The sequence below is a fragment of the Anser brachyrhynchus genome, assembly GCF_964034855.1.
Source record: "Anser brachyrhynchus genome assembly, contig: SCAFFOLD_72, whole genome shotgun sequence".
NCBI classification, from domain to species: Eukaryota; Metazoa; Chordata; class Aves; order Anseriformes; family Anatidae; genus Anser; species Anser brachyrhynchus.
In genome coordinates this window covers 527,955-553,278 of record NW_027663935.1, presented here as the reverse complement: position 1 = coordinate 553,278, position 25,324 = coordinate 527,955, and the positions used below count along the sequence as shown (strand labels likewise).

Below are 25,324 nucleotides of genomic sequence, written 5' to 3'. Positions count from 1 at the left end.
TCCGAAGTGGTGGTCTGATGTAAAGTGGAACTTGATCAGTCGGAAGAGGCAGACGGTCAGGAAGGAGGATCCGATGATTACGTGGAGTCCGTGGAATCCAGTGGCAACGAAGAAGGTAGATCCGTAGACGCTATCGGCGATTGAGAATGGGGCTTCGTGGTATTCTATTGCTTGTAGGGCTGTGAAGTAGAATCCCAAGAGGATCGTTAGGGTTAGGGCGTGGATGGCATGTTTTCGGTTTCCTTCTGTGATGCTGTGATGGGCTCACGTTACGGTAACGCCTGAGGCTAGTAGGATGGCTGTGTTTAGTAGGGGGACTTCTATCGGGTTGAGTGGTTTAATTCCTGTTGGGGGTCATTGGCCTCCTAGTTCTGGGGTTGGGGCCAGGCTCGAGTGGAAGAACGCTCAGAAGAACCCTAAGAAGAAGAATGCTTCGGATGTGATGAAAAGGATTATGCCGTATCGTAGGCCTTTTTGGACTGTGGGAGTGTGATGGCCTTGGAAGGTGCTTTCTCGTACAATGTCTCGTCATCATTGGAGTATTACTAGGAGTATTGAGATGAGGCCTAGGGTTAGTAGTATGGATGAGTTGTAGTGGAATCACATGATTAATCCTGAGGTTGTGAGTAGGGCGGCGGCTGCCCCGAAGATTGGTCAAGGGCTTGGGTCAACTATGTGGTATGAGTGTGCTTGGTGTGCCATTAGATGTTTTCTTGTAAGTATAGGCTTAGAAGGAGCACGAAGACGTAGGCCTGGATTATGGCTACTGCTACTTCTAGGATGGTTAGGAGTAGTAGGATGATTATTGTTAGGATGGATACTGCAGGAAGGGTGGGTATTAATGCAATGGAGGCTGTAGAGATGAGTTGGATGAGTAAGTGTCCTGCTGTAAGGTTGGCTGTAAGGCGGACTCCGAGGGCTAGGGGGCGGATTAGTAGGCTGGTTGTTTCGATCAGGATTAGTGCGGGGATTAGGGGTGTAGGGGTACCTTCGGGTAATAGGTGGGCTAAAGAGGCTGATGGTTGGTTTCGTAGGCCTGTTAGTAGTGTGGCGAGCCATAGTGGGAAGGCTAGGGCTATGTTCATAGATAGTTGGGTGGTTGGGGTGAATGTATATGGAAGGAGGCCTAGAAGGTTGATTGTAAGAAGTATGATTATTAGGGATGTAAATATTATGGCTCATTTGTGGCCATTTTTGTTGAGTGGGACTATTAGTTGTTTTGTGATTAGGTGAAGGAGTCATGTTTGGATAGTAGAAAGGCGGTTGTTGATTCATCGGTTGTTTGGGGACGGGAATAGTAGGGCTGGGAAGAGTAGGGATAGTAGGATTAAGGGGATGCCAAATAGATTGGGGCTGGAAAATTGGTCAAAGAAGCTTAGGTTCATGGTCAGGATCATGGTGTGGGTTTGGTAGTGAGGGAGGTCTTATTTGATGGGGGGTTGGTTGTGGTGAAGGCTAGTAGTTTTGGTTGGATGAGGAGTGCTAGGGTTAATCAGGTTATAATTATGATTGAAAATCATGGTGCGGGGTTAAGCTGTGGCATATCATTAAGGAGGGGGAAGTCCCTCTTTGGCTAGCTTAAAAGGCTAGTGCTGTTGCATAGCTTCTTAATGATTAGGATGATGATAGAAGGGACGATCAGGCCTCGAAATGTGGGAGTGGGGTTGATTCTACTACAATGGGTATGTAGCTGTGATTAGCCCCGCAAATTTCTGAGCATTGTCCGTAAAAAATCCCAGGCCGGGTGGTAATGAATGAAGTTTGGTTTAGTCGGCCTGGGATTGCGTCTGTTTTAACTCCGAGCGTTGGGACTGCTCAGGAGTGGAGTACGTCTCCTGCAGTAATGATCACGCGGATGGGGGATTCTATTGGGATAACTACGCGGTGGTCAACTTCTAGCAGTCGGAAGTGGCCGTTGGGTAAGTCTGGGGTGGGCACTATGTAGGAGTCGAATGATAGGTCTTTGAAGTCTGTGTATTCGTAGCTTCAGTATCATTGGTGGCCGATGGCTTTTAGGGTGAGGTCTGGTTCATCGATTTTGTCCATTATGTAGAGGATTTGTAGGGATGGGAGGGCGAGGAGTACCAGGACGATAGCAGGTAGGATTGTCCAGATCAGCTCTACTTCTTGGGCGTCTACAGCATTGGACGAGAGTTTTTCTGTTAGTATGTGGGCTAAAAGGTAGAGAACTAGGCTGCAGATAGCTAGGGCAACGATTAGGGCGTGGTCGTGGAATTCAACGAGTTCTTCTATGATGGGTGATGAGGCGTCTTGGAATCCTAGTTGGGAGTGGTTGGCCACATGAGATGTACAGGATTTTTACCTGTGATTTAGTCTTGACAAGGCTATGTAATTGGTTTACTAACGTCTCATAAGAAAGAAGCATGAGCGGTGAATGCAGTTGGCTTGAAACCAGCATGTGAGGGTTCGATTCCTTCCTTTCTTGTACCTGGACGAAGGCCGGTTCCTCGAAAGTATGGTATGGGGGAGGGCAGCCGTGGATTCATTCAACGTTTGTGGTAGTTAGTTCTGGTTGTAGGACTTTTCGTTTGGCTGAAAAGGCTTCTCAGATGATGAATATTAGTATGATTACGGCTACTATTGAGATTAGGGAGCCGATGGAGGAAATGGTGTTTCATAGTGTGTAGGCGTCGGGATAGTCCGAGTATCGTCGGGGTATTCCTGCTAGGCCTAGGAAGTGCTGGTGGAAGAACGTTAGGTTTACTCCTGTAAATATTACCCCGAAGTGGGCTTTTGCTCATGTTTGGTGTAGGGTAAACCCAGTGAGTAGTGGGAATCAGTGAGTAAATCCTGCTAGAATGGCAAAGACGGCGCCTATGGATAGGACGTAGTGGAAGTGGGCAACTACGTAGTACGTGTCGTGCAGGGCGATGTCTAGGGAAGAGTTTGCAAGAACGATTCCTGTTAATCCTCCGATGGTAAATAGGAAGATAAATCCTAGAGCTCATAGTATTGGGGGGGTCTCATTTGATTGTTCCTCCGTGCAGGGTGGCTAGTCAGCTAAATACTTTGATTCCGGTAGGGATGGCAATGATTATAGTGGCTGATGTAAAGTAGGCTCGGGTATCAACGTCTATTCCTACTGTAAACATGTGGTGAGCTCAGACGATGAATCCTAGGAAGCCGATGGATAGTATGGCTCAGACTATTCCCATGTAGCCGATGGGCTCCTTTTTGCCTGAGTAGTACGTGACTACGTGTGAGATGATTCCGAACCCCGGTAGGATCAGAATATAGACTTCTGGGTGTCCGAAGAATCAGAATAGGTGTTGGTACAGGATTGGGTCTCCTCCTCCAGCGGGGTCGAAGAATGTGGTGTTTAGGTTTCGATCAGTTAGTAATATTGTAATACCGGCGGCGAGTACGGGGAGTGATAGAAGGAGTAGGATGGCGGTAATTAGTACGGATCAGACAAATAGTGGGGTTTGGTATTGTGAGAGTGCGGGGGGTTTTATGTTGATGGCTGTGGTGATAAAGTTGATGGCCCCAAGGATGGAGGAGATACCGGCTAAGTGGAGTGAGAAGATAGCCAGGTCTACTGAAGCTCCGGCGTGGGCAAGGTCACCTGCTAGGGGAGGGTAGACAGTTCAGCCTGTGCCGGCGCCAGCTTCTACAGTGGATGAGGCTAGTAGGAGGAGGAATGATGGGGGGAGGAGTCAAAAGCTTATGTTGTTTATTCGCGGGAATGCTATGTCGGGGGCACCGATTATGAGGGGGACTAATCAGTTGCCGAATCCTCCGATCATGATGGGTATGACTATAAAGAAGCTTATTACAAAGGCGTGAGCGGTAACGATTACATTGTAAATTTGGTCGTCGCCTAGGAGAGTTCCTGGTTGTCCTAGTTCTGCGCGGATTAATAGGCTGAGTGCGGTGCCGACTATTCCTGCTCATGCCCCGAAGATGAGGTACAGGGTGCCAATATCCTTATGGTTAGTGGAAAATAGTCATCGGTTGATGAAGGTGACGGGTAAGATGGCTGAGTGTTGAAGCGTTAGGCTGTAGTCCTTTTTACAGAGGTTTAATTCCTCTTCTTATCGGCTCTGTAGTGAAATTCATGTTGAGTTGCAAGCTCATCGATGCGCACTAGGGTGCGTCAGGGTCTTTGTAGGCAGAAGCCAATTGGTTTAGGCATTTAGCTGTTAACTAGAGTTTTGTGGGATCGAAGCCCATCTGTCTAGGGAGGCTTTAGCTTAATTAAAGCGTCTGACTTGCATTCAGAAGATACAGGTTAATATTCTGTAAGTCTTAATGTGCAGAAACTAAGAGGGTTTAACTCTTATTTAAGGCTTTGAAGGCCTTCGGTTTGGGGTGTTATCCTAAGTTTCTAGACAATGGCATGTATTATTGGGGACAGGGGAAGTAAGAGGATTGATAGTGAGGCAAGGACCGCAGTAGGTGTGCTTGGGGCTTTGCTAGTGTATCATTGTTTTATGTGGTTAGAGGAGTTGGGGGGAAGGGTAATTGTTGAGTGGTATGCGAGGCGTAGGTAGAAGAAGAGGCTGAGCAGTGATAGCATGGCAATTGCCATGGCTGCTGGTGTTATTTCCTGTTTAGTTAGTTCTTGGATGATAAGTCACTTTGGTATAAAGCCTGTTAATGGGGGGAGGCCTGCTAGGGATAAAAGTACTAGTATTAGGGTGGCGTTTAGCACTGGGGTTTTTGTTCATGAGGTTGTGATCATGGATAGGTTAAGGGCTTTGATTTTGTTAAGGGCTAGGAATACGGCTGATGTTATGATTGTGTATAGGTAGAAGGTAAGTAAGGCCAATTTGGGGCTGTAAACTAGGATGATGGCGATTCAGCCTAAGTGGGAGATGGACGAGAAGGCTAGGATTTTGCGTGTTTGTGTTTGGTTCAGTCCTATTCAGCCTCCTAGTGCTGTTGAGGCTAGGGCCATGGCGGTGAGTAGAGCTGGGTCGAGGGATTTGGATGTTAGTAGGAGCAGGGTTAGTGGGGGGAATTTTATGAGGGTCGAGAGTAGCAGGGCTGTTATTAGTGGCGATCCTTGTAGTACTTCTGGGAATCAGAAGTGAAATGGCACTAGGCCCAGTTTAATAGCGATTGCTGCTGTCAGTAGTAGACAGGAGGTTGGGTGGTTTATTTGTGTGATGTCTCATTGGCCGGTGACTCAGGCATTGGTTATGCTAGAGAATAGGACCAGGGCGGAAGCAGCTGCTTGGGTTAGGAAGTATTTCGTTGCGGCTTCTACTGCTCGTGGGTGGTGGGATTTGGCAATTAGGGGAATGATGGCTAGTGCGTTGATCTCCAGTCCTGTCCAGGCCAGAACTCAGTGGTTGCTGGAAATTGTGATTGTGGTGCCCAAGATGAGGCTGAAGGTTATGATTGGGGTCGCGTAAGGGTTCATTAGTAGAGGAGGGGGTTAAACCATCATTTTCGGGGTATGGGCCCGATAGCTTGATTAGCTGACTCTACTAGAAAATAATATAAGGGAAGTATGGAGAATTTTGATTTCTCTTGTGTGGGTTCAATTCCTACTTTTCTAAGGTCAACAGGAAATGAGAGGGCTGTTATACCTCTATGTTCACTTTATCATAGTGACCCTTTGTAGTTCAGGCACATTTCCTTATGTAAGGAGGTAGGCCTGCATAGCAGATAGGTATGCTGATGTGTCAGAGGCACAGAGCTAGTGTGAGGGGTAGGAAGTTTTTTCATAGTAGGTGCATTAGTTGGTCATATCGGAATCGTGGGTATGAAGCTCGGACCCATAAGAAACCAGAAGATAGTAGGAGGACTTTTGTGGCTAGGATGACGGGGAATAGTTCTGTGGGTGGCCCTAGGGCGCTTGGGTTTAGGAATATGATGGCTGTAAGTGTATTTATTAGCATAATGTTCGCATATTCAGCTAGGAAGAATAAGGCGAAGGGTCCTGCGGCGTATTCAACGTTAAACCCTGAGACTAGCTCAGATTCGCCCTCTGTGAGGTCAAAAGGAGCTCGGTTTGTCTCTGCTAGGGTGGATACGTATCATATTATTGCTAGGGGTCATGAGGAGAAAATGAAGTATAGAGGCTCCTGTGCGACGGCAAAGGAGCTGAGTGTGTAGCTTCCGCTTAGTATGATTATTGATAGCAGGATTATGGCCAGTGTCACTTCGTATGAAATGGTCTGTGCTACTGCCCGTAGGGCTCCGATTAGTGCGTATTTTGAGTTCGAGGCTCAGCCTGATCATAGGACTGAGTAGACGGCTAGGCTTGACATGGCTATTAGGAAGAGAACTCCGAGGTTTAGATCTGCTAGGGGAAATGGGAGTGGTAGTGGTGCTCAAGTGGTGAGGGCTAGGACAAGGGCTAGTATTGGTATCAGAATGAATAGAAGTGGGGAAGAGGTAGAGGGTCGGATGGGCTCTTTGGTAAATAGTTTCAGTCCGTCCGCAAATGGTTGAAGTAGGCCAAAAGGCCCGACAACGTTAGGGCCTTTGCGGGATTGTATGTAGCTTAGGATTTTCCGTTCTGCTAGGGTTAGGAAGGCTACGGCAATCAGGATTGGGATGATGTATAGGAGGGATATAACGAGGCAGCTTAGTGTTGTTATTTGAATCATGGGTGAAGCTAGGGAGAGGATTTGAACCTCTGGGGAAAGGGCTTAAGCCTTCTGCACTTGCCGGGCTCTGCCACTCTAGCTGGTCCTTTTCTAGGATTGAAAGTGGTGGGGGAAGGCCCTCTTCACGGTTTAGTTGGTTTCACTGCTTAGAGGGGGGGGGCGTGCTTGTGGTATTGGCCCCACTTTCCCGGTCCTTTCGTACTGGGGAGAGTGTGTCATAGATAGAAACCGACCTGGATTGCTCCGGTCTGAACTCAGATCACGTAGGACTGTTAATCGTTGAACAAACGAACCCTTAATAGCGGCTGCACCATTAGGATGTCCTGATCCAACATCGAGGTCGTAAACCCCCCTGTCGATATGGGCTCTTGAGGGGGATTGCGCTGTTATCCCTGGGGTAGCTTGGTCCATTAATCAATTATATTGGGTCTGGTCACTGTTAGCACTTTGAGGGGTAGCTCTAGGTAAAGAGGTATGGTCTTGTTTTTGGAGGATTTGTTCTCCTCCAAGGTCGCCCCAACCGAAAAATATCGACCAGGCTCTGCGATGGTAGTGGCCCCAGTGGGGTTGATTGAGGATTCGCGGTGGTCGTTGATTTTTAAGTTCCACAGGGTCTTCTCGTCTTATGTTCACATCCCCGCTTTTGCACGGGGAGATCAATTTCACTGATTATCTGTGAGAGACAGTTAAGACCTCGTTTAGCCATTCATACAAGTCTCGATTTATGGGACAATTGATTGCGCTACCTTTGCACGGTTAGGATACCGCGGCCGTTAAACCTAAGTCACCGGGCAGGCATCACCTTCAATACTTGTTTAATTTGCTGAAGGCTATGTTTTTGGTAAACAGTCGGGCCTTATTAATTTGCCGAGTTCCTTTCACAGATTTTAATCGCTCTTATAGGCGCTCCTGAGTCGGGTTAACAGGGTTAGTTAATACGTGGTCTTGTAGGGGTTTTTGTATCTGTCTAGGTCTGTTAATAATGTTTCTATGTAAGCTTGCGCCGTTAGAGGGGTGTGGCCCTGAGTTACTTATTTTAGCATTAATTCTCCTATATTCATAGGTTGACCTGTTTGTGATAAGGGAATCATCTTATTTTGGTATTTTTAGGTGGTGGAGCTTTGACGCACTCTTTTTTGATGGCTGCTTTAGGGCCCACGGTAGGATCAGTAGTAAGAATTATCCGCTAGTCGAGGTTGTGTCCTTTTTTAATGGAGCTGTCCCTCCATTAAATAGCTCTTAATCATCTCATTAGGGTTCAGGATGTCCGGTAGGGAGGATTAAGGGGGAACTTAGATTCGTTTCACAGGTAACCAGCTATCACCCAGCTCGGTTGGCTTTTCACCTCTACTGACAAGTCATCCCACTCTTTTGCAACAGAGACGGGTTCGCTCTCTTTAACTGCTTGAAAGTAGCTCGCTTGGGTTTCGGGGGGGCAAACTTTAGTTCACTTTGCTTGGTTGTTCTCGCTAAACCATGATGCAAAAGGTACAAGGGTTGATCTTTGCTGTCTGTCGCTTTGATTGTTTCACTGCTATTTCATCTTTCCCTTACGGTACTGGGGTCTCTATCGCGTCTAAGTGTCTTTTCTATCGCCTATACTAAGACTGTAAAATGCTTTAGTTTAATTAGTTTAGTAAATTCTTTAGTTTTGGTGTACTATTTGTGTGGTTGAGCTAGAGGGGGGGCTTCAAGACGATCCGGTCTAGTAGATATCTTTCAGGTGTAAGCTGAGTGCTTTGGTGTTATAGCTACGTCTTGATATTCTAAGTACACCTTCCGGTACACTTACCTTGTTACGACTTACCTCATCTTCAGCGTATTTATGGTATTAGTTATGTGGGATGTGGCTTTTGAGGAGGGTGACGGGCGGTATGTACGTGCCCCAGGGCCGGCTTAAAGTAGGCTCTATTGTCCCACTTTACTGCTAAATCCGCCTTCCAGAAGTGGTTTCACGCTTCTTTCCGTGTGCCCTATGAATAGGGAATGTAGCCCATTTCTTCCACTCCATAGGCTATACCTTGACCTGTCTTATTAGCGGGGTGCTATTGTGTCCACTGTTGTGCTCTCATTCGAGGTGGGCTGGCGACGGCGGTATGTAGGCTGTGTTGGCAAGGGGTGGTTGGGTTAATCGGGGATTATCGATTGTAGAACAGGCTCCTCTAGGTGGGTTTGGGGCACCGCCAAGTCCTTAGAGTTTTAAGCGTTTGTGCTCGTAGTTCTCTGGCGGATACTTCGGTAAAGTAAGTATCAAGATTTAGGGCCAGGCATAGTGGGGTATCTAATCCCAGTTTGGGCCCTGGCTTTCGTGGGTTTAAATCAGTCGTTAGTTCCTAAGATCATCTTAATGGTGTGTTTAGGTGCATCTTGGGCTTATGACAGCTCAGTTGCATTTTGATCTTAGTTAGCTAGGATAGGCATTTTACCACTCTTTACGCCGTGTCAATAGGACGGTTGATTTGGGTTTCTTGTATGACCGCGGTGGCTGGCACAAGATTTACCAACCCTTGAAGTTAGGCTGTTGCTATAACTAAGTCAAGTTTGCACTCATTGCTTAATGTTAATTACTGCTGAATACCCGTGGGGGCGTGGCTTAGCGAGGCGTCTTGGGCTACTACTTGGGTGTGCCTGATACCCGCTCCTCAAGGCCTGTATGGGGGTAGGTGGTCGAGGGCGTTTACACTGGGGCGCGGATACTTGCATGTATATATTTAGCAAAAACCAACCGTAAGGTTAGGACTAAGTCTTTTGTCCGCAGGCATGTTTTATGCCATCTTGGCAACTTCAGTGCCATGCTTTGTGTTAAGCTATGTGGACGGGGGTGTGGTTAGCTGATAGTTGAGCGGTGAGTGAGAGTGAAGTATATGAAATTATTGCTTGTGTTTACTATTTTTAGTACTGGAGGTTCTCTAAGTCCTAGGACTAGGAGGAAATGGTGTTTCATAGTGTGTAGGCGTCGGGATAGTCCGAGTATCGTCGGGGTATTCCTGCTAGGCCTAGGAAGTGCTGGGGGAAGAACGTTAGGTTTACTCCTGTAAATATTACCCCGAAGTGGGCTTTTGCTCATGTTTGGTGTAGGGTAAACCCAGTGAGTAGTGGCAATCAGTGAGTAAATCCTGCTAGAATGGCAAAGACGGCGCCTATGGATAGGACGTAGTGGAAGTGGGCAACTACGTAGTACGTGTCGTGCAGGGCGATGTCTAGGGAAGAGTTTGCAAGAACGATTCCTGTTAATCCTCCGATGGTAAATAGGAAGATAAATCCTAGAGCTCATAGTATTGGGGGGGGTCTCATTTGATTGTTCCTCCGTGCAGGGTGGCTAGTCAGCTAAATACTTTGATTCCGGTAGGGATGGCAATGATTATAGTGGCTGATGTAAAGTAGGCTCGGGTATCAACGTCTATTCCTACTGTAAACATGTGGTGAGCTCAGACGATGAATCCTAGGAAGCCGATGGATAGTATGGCTCAGACTATTCCCATGTAGCCGAAGGGCTCCTTTTTGCCTGAGTAGTACGTGACTACGTGTGAGATGATTCCGAACCCCGGTAGGATCAGAATATAGACTTCTGGGTGTCCGAAGAATCAGAATAGGTGTTGGTACAGGATTGGGTCTCCTCCTCCAGCGGGGTCGAAGAATGTGGTGTTTAGGTTTCGATCAGTTAGTAATATTGTAATACCGGCGGCGAGTACGGGGAGTGATAGAAGGAGTAGGATGGCGGTAATTAGTACGGATCAGACAAATAGTGGGGTTTGGTATTGTGAGAGTGCGGGGGGTTTTATGTTGATGGCTGTGGTGATAAAGTTGATGGCCCCAAGGATGGAGGAGATACCGGCTAAGTGGAGTGAGAAGATAGCCAGGTCTACTGAAGCTCCGGCGTGGGCAAGGTTACCTGCTAGGGGAGGGTAGACAGTTCAGCCTGTGCCGGCGCCAGCTTCTACAGTGGATGAGGCTAGTAGGAGGAGGAATGATGGGGGGAGGAGTCAAAAGCTTATGTTGTTTATTCGCGGGAATGCTATGTCGGGGGCACCGATTATGAGGGGGACTAATCAGTTGCCGAATCCTCCGATCATGATGGGTATGACTATAAAGAAGCTTATTACAAAGGCGTGAGCGGTAACGATTACATTGTAAATTTGGTCGTCGCCTAGGAGAGTTCCTGGTTGTCCTAGTTCTGCGCGGATTAATAGGCTGAGTGCGGTGCCGACTATTCCTGCTCATGCCCCGAAGATGAGGTACAGGGTGCCAATATCCTTATGGTTAGTGGAAAATAGTCATCGGTTGATGAAGGTGACGGGTAAGATGGCTGAGTGTTGAAGCGTTAGGCTGTAGTCCTTTTTACAGAGGTTTAATTCCTCTTCTTATCGGCTCTGTAGTGAAATTCATGTTGAGTTGCAAGCTCATCGATGCGCACTAGGGTGCGTCAGGGTCTTTGTAGGCAGAAGCCAATTGGTTTAGGCATTTAGCTGTTAACTAGAGTTTTGTGGGATCGAAGCCCATCTGTCTAGGGAGGCTTTAGCTTAATTAAAGCGTCTGACTTGCATTCAGAAGATACAGGTTAATATTCTGTAAGTCTTAATGTGCAGAAACTAAGAGGGTTTAACTCTTATTTAAGGCTTTGAAGGCCTTCGGTTTGGGGTGTTATCCTAAGTTTCTAGACAATGGCATGTATTATTGGGGACAGGGGAAGTAAGAGGATTGATAGTGAGGCAAGGACCGCAGTAGGTGTGCTTGGGGCTTTGCTAGTGTATCATTGTTTTATGTGGTTAGAGGAGTTGGGGGGAAGGGTAATTGTTGAGTGGTATGCGAGGCGTAGGTAGAAGAAGAGGCTGAGCAGTGATAGCATGGCAATTGCCATGGCTGCTGGTGTTATTTCCTGTTTAGTTAGTTCTTGGATGATAAGTCACTTTGGTATAAAGCCTGTTAATGGGGGGAGGCCTGCTAGGGATAAAAGTACTAGTATTAGGGTGGCGTTTAGCACTGGGGTTTTTGTTCATGAGGTTGTGATCATGGATAGGTTAAGGGCTTTGATTTTGTTAAGGGCTAGGAATACGGCTGATGTTATGATTGTGTATAGGTAGAAGGTAAGTAAGGCCAATTTGGGGCTGTAAACTAGGATGATGGCGATTCAGCCTAAGTGGGAGATGGACGAGAAGGCTAGGATTTTGCGTGTTTGTGTTTGGTTCAGTCCTATTCAGCCTCCTAGTGCTGTTGAGGCTAGGGCCATGGCGGTGAGTAGAGCTGGGTCAAGGGATTTGGATGTTAGTAGGAGCAGGGTTAGTGGGGGGAATTTTATGAGGGTCGAGAGTAGCAGGGCTGTTATTAGTGGTGATCCTTGTAGTACTTCTGGGAATCAGAAGTGAAATGGCACTAGGCCCAGTTTAATAGCGATTGCTGCTGTCAGTAGTAGACAGGAGGTTGGGTGGTTTATTTGTGTGATGTCTCATTGGCCGGTGACTCAGGCATTGGTTATGCTAGAGAATAGGACCAGGGCGGAAGCAGCTGCTTGGGTTAGGAAGTATTTCGTTGCGGCTTCTACTGCTCGTGGGTGGTGGGATTTGGCAATTAGGGGAATGATGGCTAGTGCGTTGATCTCCAGTCCTGTCCAGGCCAGAACTCAGTGGTTGCTGGAAATTGTGATTGTGGTGCCCAAGATGAGGCTGAAGGTTATGATTGGGGTCGCGTAAGGGTTCATTAGTAGAGGAGGGGGTTAAACCATCATTTTCGGGGTATGGGCCCGATAGCTTGATTAGCTGACTCTACTAGAAAATAATATAAGGGAAGTATGGAGAATTTTGATTTCTCTTGTGTGGGTTCAATTCCTACTTTTCTAAGGTCAACAGGAAATGAGAGGGCTGTTATACCTCTATGTTCACTTTATCATAGTGACCCTTTGTAGTTCAGGCACATTTCCTTATGTAAGGAGGTAGGCCTGCATAGCAGATAGGTATGCTGATGTGTCAGAGGCACAGAGCTAGTGTGAGGGGTAGGAAGTTTTTTCATAGTAGGTGCATTAGTTGGTCATATCGGAATCGTGGGTATGAAGCTCGGACCCATAAGAAACCAGAAGATAGTAGGAGGACTTTTGTGGCTAGGATGACGGGGAATAGTTCTGTGGGTGGCCCTAGGGCGCTTGGGTTTAGGAATATGATGGCTGTAAGTGTATTTATTAGCATAATGTTCGCATATTCAGCTAGGAAGAATAAGGCGAAGGGTCCTGCGGCGTATTCAACCTTAAACCCTGAGACTAGCTCAGATTCGCCCTCTGTGAGGTCAAAAGGAGCTCGGTTTGTCTCTGCTAGGGTGGATACGTATCATATTATTGCTAGGGGTCATGAGGAGAAAATGAAGTATAGAGGCTCCTGTGCGATGGCAAAGGAGCTGAGTGTGTAGCTTCCGCTTAGTATGATTATTGATAGCAGGATTATGGCCAGTGTCACTTTGTATGAAATGGTCTGTGCTACTGCCCGTAGGGCTCCGATTAGTGCGTATTTTGAGTTCGAGGCTCAGCCTGATCATAGGACTGAGTAGACGGCTAGGCTTGACATGGCTATTAGGAAGAGAACTCCGAGGTTTAGATCTGCTAGGGGAAATGGGAGTGGTAGTGGTGCTCAAGTGGTGAGGGCTAGGACAAGGGCTAGTATTGGTATCAGAATGAATAGAAGTGGGGAAGAGGTAGAGGGTCGGATGGGCTCTTTGGTAAATAGTTTCAGTCCGTCCGCAAATGGTTGAAGTAGGCCAAAAGGCCCGACAACGTTAGGGCCTTTGCGGGATTGTATGTAGCTTAGGATTTTCCGTTCTACTAGGGTTAGGAAGGCTACGGCAATCAGGATTGGGATGATGTATAGGAGGGATATAATGAGGCAGCTTAGTGTTGTTATTTGAATCATGGGTGAAGCTAGGGAGAGGATTTGAACCTCTGGGGAAAGGGCTTAAGCCTTCTGCACTTGCCGGGCTCTGCCACTCTAGCTGGTCCTTTTCTAGGATTGAAAGTGGTGGGGGAAGGCCCTCTTCACGGTTTAGTTGGTTTCACTGCTTAGAGGGGGGGGGCGTGCTTGTGGTATTGGCCCCACTTTCCCGGTCCTTTCGTACTGGGGAGAGTGTGTCATAGATAGAAACCGACCTGGATTGCTCCGGTCTGAACTCAGATCACGTAGGACTGTTAATCGTTGAACAAACGAACCCTTAATAGCGGCTGCACCATTAGGATGTCCTGATCCAACATCGAGGTCGTAAACCCCCCTGTCGATATGGGCTCTTGAGGGGGATTGCGCTGTTATCCCTGGGGTAGCTTGGTCCATTAATCAATTATATTGGGTCTGGTCACTGTTAGCACTTTGAGGGGTAGCTCTAGGTAAAGAGGTATGGTCTTGTTTTTGGAGGATTTGTTCTCCTCCAAGGTCGCCCCAACCGAAAAATATCGACCAGGCTCTGCGATGGTAGTGGCCCCAGTGGGGTTGATTGAGGATTCGCGGTGGTCGTTGATTTTTAAGTTCCACAGGGTCTTCTCGTCTTATGTTCACATCCCCGCTTTTGCACGGGGAGATCAATTTCACTGATTATCTGTGAGAGACAGTTAAGACCTCGTTTAGCCATTCATACAAGTCTCGATTTATGGGACAATTGATTGCGCTACCTTTGCACGGTTAGGATACCGCGGCCGTTAAACCTAAGTCACCGGGCAGGCATCACCTTCAATACTTGTTTAATTTGCTGAAGGCTATGTTTTTGGTAAACAGTCGGGCCTTATTAATTTGCCGAGTTCCTTTCACAGATTTTAATCGCTCTTATAGGCGCTCCTGAGTCGGGTTAACAGGGTTAGTTAATACGTGGTCTTGTAGGGGTTTTTGTATCTGTCTAGGTCTGTTAATAATGTTTCTATGTAAGCTTGCGCCGTTAGAGGGGTGTGGCCCTGTACATGAGGGGCCTAGGATGATTCCTAGGATTGTTATGAGGATGGCAGCGGTTTTGGTGATAAGGGGTATGGTTATTGGGGGGGTTTTGGTTGGTGTGATGAAAGAGGTAATGATTATTCCTGCTGTAATGCTGCCTAGGGCGAGTCGGGTTAGGGGGGCGGTGATTAGTGGGTTGTTTTCGTTTATTGATACTATTGGGGGGATTCGGGTTTGTCCAGCTTGGACTAGGATGGTTATGCGGATGCTGTAGGTTGCGGTGAATGCTGTGGCTATAAGGGTTAGGAGTAGGGCTCAAGTATTTAGGTATGATGTGTTTAAGCTTTCGATGATGAGGTCTTTTGAGTAGAATCCGGCTAGGAATGGGGTTCCTATCAGCGCCAGGTTTCCGATGGTTAGGCAGGAAGTAGTGACTGGGAGTATTTTCTGTAGGCCTCCTATCTTTCGGATATCTTGTTCTCCGTTTAGGTTGTGGATGATAGACCCTGAGCATAGGAATAGTATGGCTTTAAAGAAGGCATGGGTTGAGATGTGTAGGAAGGCTAGTTGTGGGAGGTTTAGTCCGATAGTGACTATTATTAGTCCTAGTTGGCTGGATGTTGAGAAAGCAATGATTTTTTTGATGTCATTTTGGGTTAGGGCGCATGTGGCAGCAAATAGGGTTGATAGAGCACCTAGGCATAGGCAGGCAGTTAGGGCTGTCTGGTTGGTGGCTAGCAGGGGGTGCATGCGGATGAGCAGGAAGATTCCGGCTACTACTATGGTACTGGAGTGCAGTAGGGCTGACACTGGGGTGGGGCCTTCTATTGCTGCGGGCAGTCATGGGTGGAGTCCAAATTGGGCGGATTTTCCTGCGGCTGCGAGGATTAATCCTATGAGGGGGAGGATTGGGGTTTGGTGGGGGTGTACGGCTTGTTGGATCTCTCAGGTGTTGAATGTTGAAGCTAGTCATGCTATGCTCAGGATCAGTCCGATGTCTCCGATTCGGTTGTAGATTACGGCTCGTAGGGCGGCGGTGTTGGCATCTGCTCGGCCTTGTCATCAGCCGATGAGAAGGAAGGACATGATTCGTACTCCTTCCCAGCCTACGAATAGGAGGAATATGTTGTTTGCGGTTGTTAGGAGGAGTATGGCGACTAGGAATGTCAGTAGGTAGGTGAAAAATTTTGTTACGTATGGCTCTGAGGCCATGTATCATATGGCGAATTGTAGGATTGATCATGTTACAAATAGGGCGATTGGAAGAAATGTTATTGAGTATTGGTCTATTTTTAGGCTCAGGGGGATTTTAAAGTTTATAATGAATTTTCACTCCCAGTGGCAGGTGACAGATTCTACTCCCGAGTAGATGAATGCGGTTGTAGGGGCTAGGCTAATTAGGAATGCGGTTTTAACAGCGCGGGTGGTGGCTTGTGGGGTGTTTTTAAAGTTTTTAAATAGAAATGGCAGGATGATTGGGGTTAGGAGGATTGTCAGCGTGAGTAGTGTGAGGGAGTTGATTAGTAGTGTGGGGTTCACTACTTTTACTTGGATTTGCACCAAGATGGGTGGTTCCTAAGACCAGTGGATTGCTGTTATCCTTTAAAAGTAAGGGGGCTGAGGTTTTAGGCTCAGATGTAAGAGTTAGCAGCTCTTGTTGGTTAAACCCTCCCCTCGGCAGGTAAGAAGGTTTGAACTTCTATTCTTAGAATCACAGTCTAATGTTTGGTTTAAACTATACTTGCATGAGGGGATTCCGGAGATCAGTTCGGGTTTGAGGATTAGGAGGAATATTGGGATAATGTGGAGTGTTATGAGCAGGTGTTCTCGCGTGGTTGAGTTTTGCATAGATGTGATGTGGGAGGGGATTGAGCCTCGTTGGGTCATTAGTAGTATGAATAAGGTGTAGGAGGCGGTTAGTAGGGTTGCGATTCCTGTTAGGATGATCGTGAAGGCAGATCAGTTGAATAAGGTGATTATAATGGTTAGCTCTGCTATGAGGTTTGTTGTTGGGGGTAAGGCTATGTTTGTTAGATTGGCCAGCAATCATCAGGTAGCTATGAGTGGTAGGAGAGGTTGTAGGCCTCGTGTGAGTAGTAGAATTCGGCTGTGCGTACGTTCATAGTTTGTGTTGGCTAGGCAGAATAGTATGGAGGAAGTTAGTCCATGGGAAATTATTAGGATCATTGCCCCTGAGAATGATCAGTGGGTTTGGATTATTCCTGCGGCGATAACTAGGCCTATGTGGCTAACGGATGAATAAGCGATTAGTGATTTTAGGTCTGTCTGTCGTAGGCAGATTGAGCTAGTCATTAGGGCGCCTCATAGGGCCAGGGTTAGGAAGGGGTAGTGCAGGAGGTTGGACAGTGGGCCCATAAATAGAGTGACTCGTATAATTCCGTATCCTCCTAGCTTTAGTAGTAGGGCGGCGAGGAGTATTGAGCCTGCGATGGGTGCTTCTACGTGGGCTTTTGGCAGTCAGAGGTGTAGGCCGTATAGTGGGGCTTTTACTATGAATGCTATGAGCAGTGCTAGACCTGATAGTATTCCTGTCCATGAGGTGGATAGGGTTGGGTGGGTTAGTTGTAGGGTTGGCAGGTGCAGGGTGCCAATTTTCACGTATAGGTGTATGATTGTGATTAGCAGGGGTAGAGAGCTTACTGGCGTGTAGAATAGCAGGTAGATGCCAGCGCTTAGGCGTTCTGGTTGGTTCCCCCATCTGGTGATTAAGATTAGGGTGGGAATGAGGGTTGCTTCAAATGAGATGTAAAATAGTGCTAGTTCTGTGGTGGAAAAGGCTAGTAGGATGAATGGCTGGACTGCGACTAAGGTTGAGATAAAGATTCGTTTGCGTTGTAGGGGTTCTTGTTGCAGGTGGTTTTGGCTTGCTATGATTATGAGTGGGAGTAGTCAGCAGGATAGTACTAGGAGGGGGGATGAGATTTGGTCAATTCCTGTTCAGTTGGATAAAAATTTGTAGGGGTAGTAGGTTGGGATTAATCACTGTAGGCTTAGGGCAGCGATTAGGAGGCTGTATAAGGTGGTGTTAGTCCATAGAAATTTTGGTGGAGACAGCAGGGCTGTTGGAAGAAGTATGATTGTGGGTAGGATGATTTTTAGCATTGCAGGAGGTTTAGGTTGTGTAGATGGTCAGAGCCATGTGTGCGGGTGGAGGCTACTAGGATGGCCAGGCCTGTGCCCGCCTCACACGCTGAGAAGGTTAGCATGAGAATTGGTACCATGGTGAATGAGGAGACTTGGTTTTCGATGGATCATATTGATAGGCCTACGAATATCGATAATATTATGCTTTCAAGGCATAGTAGGGCGGATACTAGGTGGGTTCGGTGGAAGGCTAGCCCTAGTCCGCTGAAAATGAAGGCTGAGTAGAAGCTTAAATGTAGGGGCGACATAAGAAAGTTACAGGGTTGGCTGTAATCTGCTGGGTCGAAACCAGCTATCTTTTTGGTTAGACTAACTTTCTGTTATTCTGCTCATTCTAGGCCCCCTTGAATTCACTCGTAGGCCAGTCCGAGTGTTAGGAGAAGGAGGATCACTACAGTTCAGGTGAGGGTCATTAGGGGGGATTGGAGTTGGACGGCTCATGGCAGGGGGAGTAGGAGGGCGATTTCTAGGTCGAATAGGACGAACAGGATGGCTACTGAGGAAGAATCGGACTGAGAATGGTAATCGAGCAGATCCAAGTGGGTCGAATCCACATTCGTACGGTGAGAGTTTCTCTGAGTCGGGGTTTATTTGGGCGAGTCAGAAGTTTAATGCGGTTAGGGCGGCGCTTAGGATTGATGATAGGGCGAATATGAACATGAGTGCGTTCATTGCTCTCCTCTGGGTTTATACCAGATTCTAGAGATTGGAAGTCAATTGTAATTAATATACTAGAAGAGCAAGATCCTCATCAGTAGATGGTTATGTAGAGGAATAGTCAGATGACGTCTACGAAGTGTCAGTATCAGGCTGCTGCCTCGAATCCGAAGTGGTGGTCTGATGTAAAGTGGAACTTGATCAGTCGGAAGAGGCAGACGGTCAGGAAGGAGGATCCGATGATTACGTGGAGTCCGTGGAATCCAGTGGCAACGAAGAAGGTAGATCCGTAGACGCTATCGGCGATTGAGAATGGGGCTTCGTGGTATTCTATTGCTTGTAGGGCTGTGAAGTAGAATCCCAAGAGGATCGTTAGGGTTAGGGCGTGGATGGCATGTTTTCGGTTTCCTTCTGTGATGCTGTGATGGGCTCACGTTACGGTAACGCCTGAGGCTAGTAGGATGGCTGTGTTTAGTAGGGGGACTTCTATCGGGTTGAGTGGTTTAATTCCTGTTGGGGGTCATTGGCCTCCTAGTTCTGGGGTTGGGGCCAGGCTCGAGTGGAAGAACGCTCAGAAGAACCCTAAGAAGAAGAATGCTTCGGATGTGATGAAAAGGATTATGCCGTATCGTAGGCCTTTTTGGACTGTGGGAGTGTGATGGCCTTGGAAGGTGCTTTCTCGTACAATGTCTCGTCATCATTGGAGTATTACTAGGAGTATTGAGATGAGGCCTAGGGTTAGTAGTATGGATGAGTTGTAGTGGAATCACATGATTAATCCTGAGGTTGTGAGTAGGGCGGCGGCTGCCCCGAAGATTGGTCAAGGGCTTGGGTCAACTATGTGGTATGAGTGTGCTTGGTGTGCCATTAGATGTTTTCTTGTAAGTATAGGCTTAGAAGGAGCACGAAGACGTAGGCCTGGATTATGGCTACTGCTACTTCTAGGATGGTTAGGAGTAGTAGGATGATTATTGTTAGGATGGATACTGCAGGAAGGGTGGGTATTAATGCAATGGAGGCTGTAGAGATGAGTTGGATGAGTAAGTGTCCTGCTGTAAGGTTGGCTGTAAGGCGGACTCCGAGGGCTAGGGGGCGGATTAGTAGGCTGGTTGTTTCGATCAGGATTAGTGCGGGGATTAGGGGTGTAGGGGTACCTTCGGGTAATAGGTGGGCTAAAGAGGCTGATGGTTGGTTTCGTAGGCCTGTTAGTAGTGTGGCGAGCCATAGTGGGAAGGCTAGGGCTATGTTCATAGATAGTTGGGTGGTTGGGGTGAATGTATATGGAAGGAGGCCTAGAAGGTTGATTGTAAGAAGTATGATTATTAGGGATGTAAATATTATGGCTCATTTGTGGCCATTTTTGTTGAGTGGGACTATTAGTTGTTTTGTGATTAGGTGAAGGAGTCATGTTTGGATAGTAGAAAGGCGGTTGTTGATTCATCGGTTGTTTGGGGACGGGAATAGTAGGGCTGGGAAGAGTAGGGATAGTAGGATTAAGGGGATGCCAAATAGATTGGGGCTGGAAAATTGGTCAAAGAAGCTTAGGTTCATGGTCAGGATCATGGTGTGGGTTTGGTAGTGAGGGAGGTCTTATTTGATGGGGGGTTGGTTGTGGTGAAGGCTAGTAGTTTTGGTTGGATGAGGAGTGCTAGGGTTAATCAGGTTATAATTATGATTGAAAATCATGGTGCGGGGTTAAGCTGTGGCATATCATTAAGGAGGGGGAAGTCCCTCTTTGGCTAGCTTAAAAGGCTAGTGCTGTTGCATAGCTTCTTAATGATTAGGATGATGATAGAAGGGACGATCAGGCCTCGAAATGTGGGAGTGGGGTTGATTCTACTACAATGGGTATGTAGCTGTGATTAGCCCCGCAAATTTCTGAGCATTGTCCGTAAAAAATCCCAGGCCGGGTGGTAATGAATGAAGTTTGGTTTAGTCGGCCTGGGATTGCGTCTGTTTTAACTCCGAGCGTTGGGACTGCTCAGGAGTGGAGTACGTCTCCTGCAGTAATGATCACGCGGATGGGGGATTCTATTGGGATAACTACGCGGTGGTCAACTTCTAGCAGTCGGAAGTGGCCGTTGGGTAAGTCTGGGGTGGGCACTATGTAGGAGTCGAATGATAGGTCTTTGAAGTCTGTGTATTCGTAGCTTCAGTATCATTGGTGGCCGATGGCTTTTAGGGTGAGGTCTGGTTCATCGATTTTGTCCATTATGTAGAGGATTTGTAGGGATGGGAGGGCGAGGAGTACCAGGACGATAGCAGGTAGGATTGTCCAGATCAGCTCTACTTCTTGGGCGTCTACAGCATTGGACGAGAGTTTTTCTGTTAGTATGTGGGCTAAAAGGTAGAGAACTAGGCTGCAGATAGCTAGGGCAACGATTAGGGCGTGGTCGTGGAATTCAACGAGTTCTTCTATGATGGGTGATGAGGCGTCTTGGAATCCTAGTTGGGAGTGGTTGGCCACATGAGATGTACAGGATTTTTACCTGTGATTTAGTCTTGACAAGGCTATGTAATTGGTTTACTAACGTCTCATAAGAAAGAAGCATGAGCGGTTAATGCAGTTGGCTTGAAACCAGCATGTGAGGGTTCGATTCCTTCCTTTCTTGTACCTGGACGAAGGCCGGTTCCTCGAAAGTATGGTATGGGGGAGGGCAGCCGTGGATTCATTCAACGTTTGTGGTAGTTAGTTCTGGTTGTAGGACTTTTCGTTTGGCCGAAAAGGCTTCTCAGATGATGAATATTAGTATGATTACGGCTACTATTGAGATTAGGGAGCCGATGGAGGAAATGGTGTTTCATAGTGTGTAGGCGTCGGGATAGTCCGAGTATCGTTGGGGTATTCCTGCTAGGCCTAGGAAGTGCTGGTGGAAGAACGTTAGGTTTACTCCTGTAAATATTACCCCGAAGTGGGCTTTTGCTCATGTTTGGTGTAGGGTAAACCCAGTGAGTAGTGGGAATCAGTGAGTAAATCCTGCTAGAATGGCAAAGACGGCGCCTATGGATAGGACGTAGTGGAAGTGGGCAACTACGTAGTACGTGTCGTGCAGGGCGATGTCTAGGGAAGAGTTTGCAAGAACGATTCCTGTTAATCCTCCGATGGTAAATAGGAAGATAAATCCTAGAGCTCATAGTATTGGGGGGGTCTCATTTGATTGTTCCTCCGTGCAGGGTGGCTAGTCAGCTAAATACTTTGATTCCGGTAGGGATGGCAATGATTATAGTGGCTGATGTAAAGTAGGCTCGGGTATCAACGTCTATTCCTACTGTAAACATGTGGTGAGCTCAGACGATGAATCCTAGGAAGCCGATGGATAGTATGGCTCAGACTATTCCCATGTAGCCGAAGGGCTCCTTTTTGCCTGAGTAGTACGTGACTACGTGTGAGATGATTCCGAACCCCGGTAGGATCAGAATATAGACTTCTGGGTGTCCGAAGAATCAGAATAGGTGTTGGTACAGGATTGGGTCTCCTCCTCCAGCGGGGTCGAAGAATGTGGTGTTTAGGTTTCGATCAGTTAGTAATATTGTAATACCGGCGGCGAGTACGGGGAGTGATAGAAGGAGTAGGATGGCGGTAATTAGTACGGATCAGACAAATAGTGGGGTTTGGTATTGTGAGAGTGCGGGGGGTTTTATGTTGATGGCTGTGGTGATAAAGTTGATGGCCCCAAGGATGGAGGAGATACCGGCTAAGTGGAGTGAGAAGATAGCCAGGTCTACTGAAGCTCCGGCGTGGGCAAGGTTACCTGCTAGGGGAGGGTAGACAGTTCAGCCTGTGCCGGTGCCAGCTTCTACAGTGGATGAGGCTAGTAGGAGGAGGAATGATGGGGGGAGGAGTCAAAAGCTTATGTTGTTTATTCGCGGGAATGCTATGTCGGGGGCACCGATTATGAGGGGGACTAATCAGTTGCCGAATCCTCCGATCATGATGGGTATGACTATAAAGAAGCTTATTACAAAGGCGTGAGCGGTAACGATTACATTGTAAATTTGGTCGTCGCCTAGGAGAGTTCCTGGTTGTCCTAGTTCTGCGCGGATTAATAGGCTGAGTGCGGTGCCGACTATTCCTGCTCATGCCCCGAAGATGAGGTACAGGGTGCCAATATCCTTATGGTTAGTGGAAAATAGTCATCGGTTGATGAAGGTGACGGGTAAGATGGCTGAGTGTTGAAGCGTTAGGCTGTAGTCCTTTTTACAGAGGTTTAATTCCTCTTCTTATCGGCTCTGTAGTGAAATTCATGTTGAGTTGCAAGCTCATCGATGCGCACTAGGGTGCGTCAGGGTCTTTGTAGGCAGAAGCCAATTGGTTTAGGCATTTAGCTGTTAACTAGAGTTTTGTGGGATCGAAGCCCATCTGTCTAGGGAGGCTTTAGCTTAATTAAAGCGTCTGACTTGCATTCAGAAGATACAGGTTAATATTCTGTAAGTCTTAATGTGCAGAAACTAAGAGGGTTTAACTCTTATTTAAGGCTTTGAAGGCCTTCGGTTTGGGGTGTTATCCTAAGTTTCTAGACAATGGCATGTATTATTGGGGACAGGGGAAGTAAGAGGATTGATAGTGAGGCAAGGACCGCAGTAGGTGTGCTTGGGGCTTTGCTAGTGTATCATTGTTTTATGTGGTTAGAGGAGTTGGGGGGAAGGGTAATTGTTGAGTGGTATGCGAGGCGTAGGTAGAAGAAGAGGCTGAGCAGTGATAGCATGGCAATTGCCATGGCTGCTGGTGTTATTTCCTGTTTAGTTAGTTCTTGGATGATAAGTCACTTTGGTATAAAGCCTGTTAATGGGGGGAGGCCTGCTAGGGATAAAAGTACTAGTATTAGGGTGGCGTTTAGCACTGGGGTTTTTGTTCATGAGGTTGTGATCATGGATAGGTTAAGGGCTTTGATTTTGTTAAGGGCTAGGAATACGGCTGATGTTATGATTGTGTATAGGTAGAAGGTAAGTAAGGCCAATTTGGGGCTGTAAACTAGGATGATGGCGATTCAGCCTAAGTGGGAGATGGACGAGAAGGCTAGGATTTTGCGTGTTTGTGTTTGGTTCAGTCCTATTCAGCCTCCTAGTGCTGTTGAGGCTAGGGCCATGGCGGTGAGTAGAGCTGGGTCGAGGGATTTGGATGTTAGTAGGAGCAGGGTTAGTGGGGGGAATTTTATGAGGGTCGAGAGTAGCAGGGCTGTTATTAGTGGCGATCCTTGTAGTACTTCTGGGAATCAGAAGTGAAATGGCACTAGGCCCAGTTTAATAGCGATTGCTGCTGTCAGTAGTAGACAGGAGGTTGGGTGGTTTATTTGTGTGATGTCTCATTGGCCGGTGACTCAGGCATTGGTTATGCTAGAGAATAGGACCAGGGCGGAAGCAGCTGCTTGGGTTAGGAAGTATTTCGTTGCGGCTTCTACTGCTCGTGGGTGGTGGGATTTGGCAATTAGGGGAATGATGGCTAGTGCGTTGATCTCCAGTCCTGTCCAGGCCAGAACTCAGTGGTTGCTGGAAATTGTGATTGTGGTGCCCAAGATGAGGCTGAAGGTTATGATTGGGGTCGCGTAAGGGTTCATTAGTAGAGGAGGGGGTTAAACCATCATTTTCGGGGTATGGGCCCGATAGCTTGATTAGCTGACTCTACTAGAAAATAATATAAGGGAAGTATGGAGAATTTTGATTTCTCTTGTGTGGGTTCAATTCCTACTTTTCTAAGGTCAACAGGAAATGAGAGGGCTGTTATACCTCTATGTTCACTTTATCATAGTGACCCTTTGTAGTTCAGGCACATTTCCTTATGTAAGGAGGTAGGCCTGCATAGCAGATAGGTATGCTGATGTGTCAGAGGCACAGAGCTAGTGTGAGGGGTAGGAAGTTTTTTCATAGTAGGTGCATTAGTTGGTCATATCGGAATCGTGGGTATGAAGCTCGGACCCATAAGAAACCAGAAGATAGTAGGAGGACTTTTGTGGCTAGGATGACGGGGAATAGTTCTGTGGGTGGCCCTAGGGCGCTTGGGTTTAGGAATATGATGGCTGTAAGTGTATTTATTAGCATAATGTTCGCATATTCAGCTAGGAAGAATAAGGCGAAGGGTCCTGCGGCGTATTCAACGTTAAACCCTGAGACTAGCTCAGATTCGCCCTCTGTGAGGTCAAAAGGAGCTCGGTTTGTCTCTGCTAGGGTGGATACGTATCATATTATTGCTAGGGGTCATGAGGAGAAAATGAAGTATAGAGGCTCCTGTGCGACGGCAAAGGAGCTGAGTGTGTAGCTTCCGCTTAGTATGATTATTGATAGCAGGATTATGGCCAGTGTCACTTCGTATGAAATGGTCTGTGCTACTGCCCGTAGGGCTCCGATTAGTGCGTATTTTGAGTTCGAGGCTCAGCCTGATCATAGGACTGAGTAGATGGCTAGGCTTGACATGGCTATTAGGAAGAGAACTCCGAGGTTTAGATCTGCTAGGGGAAATGGGAGTGGTAGTGGTGCTCAAGTGGTGAGGGCTAGGACAAGGGCTAGTATTGGTATCAGAATGAATAGAAGTGGGGAAGAGGTAGAGGGTCGGATGGGCTCTTTGGTAAATAGTTTCAGTCCGTCCGCAAATGGTTGAAGTAGGCCAAAAGGCCCGACAACGTTAGGGCCTTTGCGGGATTGTATGTAGCTTAGGATTTTCCGTTCTGCTAGGGTTAGGAAGGCTACGGCAATCAGGATTGGGATGATGTATAGGAGGGATATAACGAGGCAGCTTAGTGTTGTTATTTGAATCATGGGTGAAGCTAGGGAGAGGATTTGAACCTCTGGGGAAAGGGCTTAAGCCTTCTGCACTTGCCGGGCTCTGCCACTCTAGCTGGTCCTTTTCTAGGATTGAAAGTGGTGGGGGAAGGCCCTCTTCACGGTTTAGTTGGTTTCACTGCTTAGAGGGGGGGGGCGTGCTTGTGGTATTGGCCCCACTTTCCCGGTCCTTTCGTACTGGGGAGAGTGTGTCATAGATAGAAACCGACCTGGATTGCTCCGGTCTGAACTCAGATCACGTAGGACTGTTAA

At 47.3% G+C, this 25,324-nt stretch overlaps 2 long non-coding RNA genes across 2 annotated transcripts in view; one reads left to right on the top strand and one right to left on the bottom strand.

Moving 5' to 3' along the window:
* LOC308186611 overlaps window positions 1–25,324 on the bottom strand; it is a 126,211-nt gene that overhangs the window by 29,609 nt on the left and 71,278 nt on the right. The gene's annotated exons all lie outside the window — the stretch shown is intronic.
* Window positions 2,299–25,324, top strand: part of LOC308186610 — a 316,995-nt gene continuing 293,969 nt past the window's right edge. Inside the window, exon 1 of the long non-coding RNA XR_013944137.1 lies at window positions 2,299–3,154. This is a non-coding gene — a long non-coding RNA (uncharacterized lncRNA). The remainder of the gene's footprint in view (window positions 3,155–25,324) is intronic.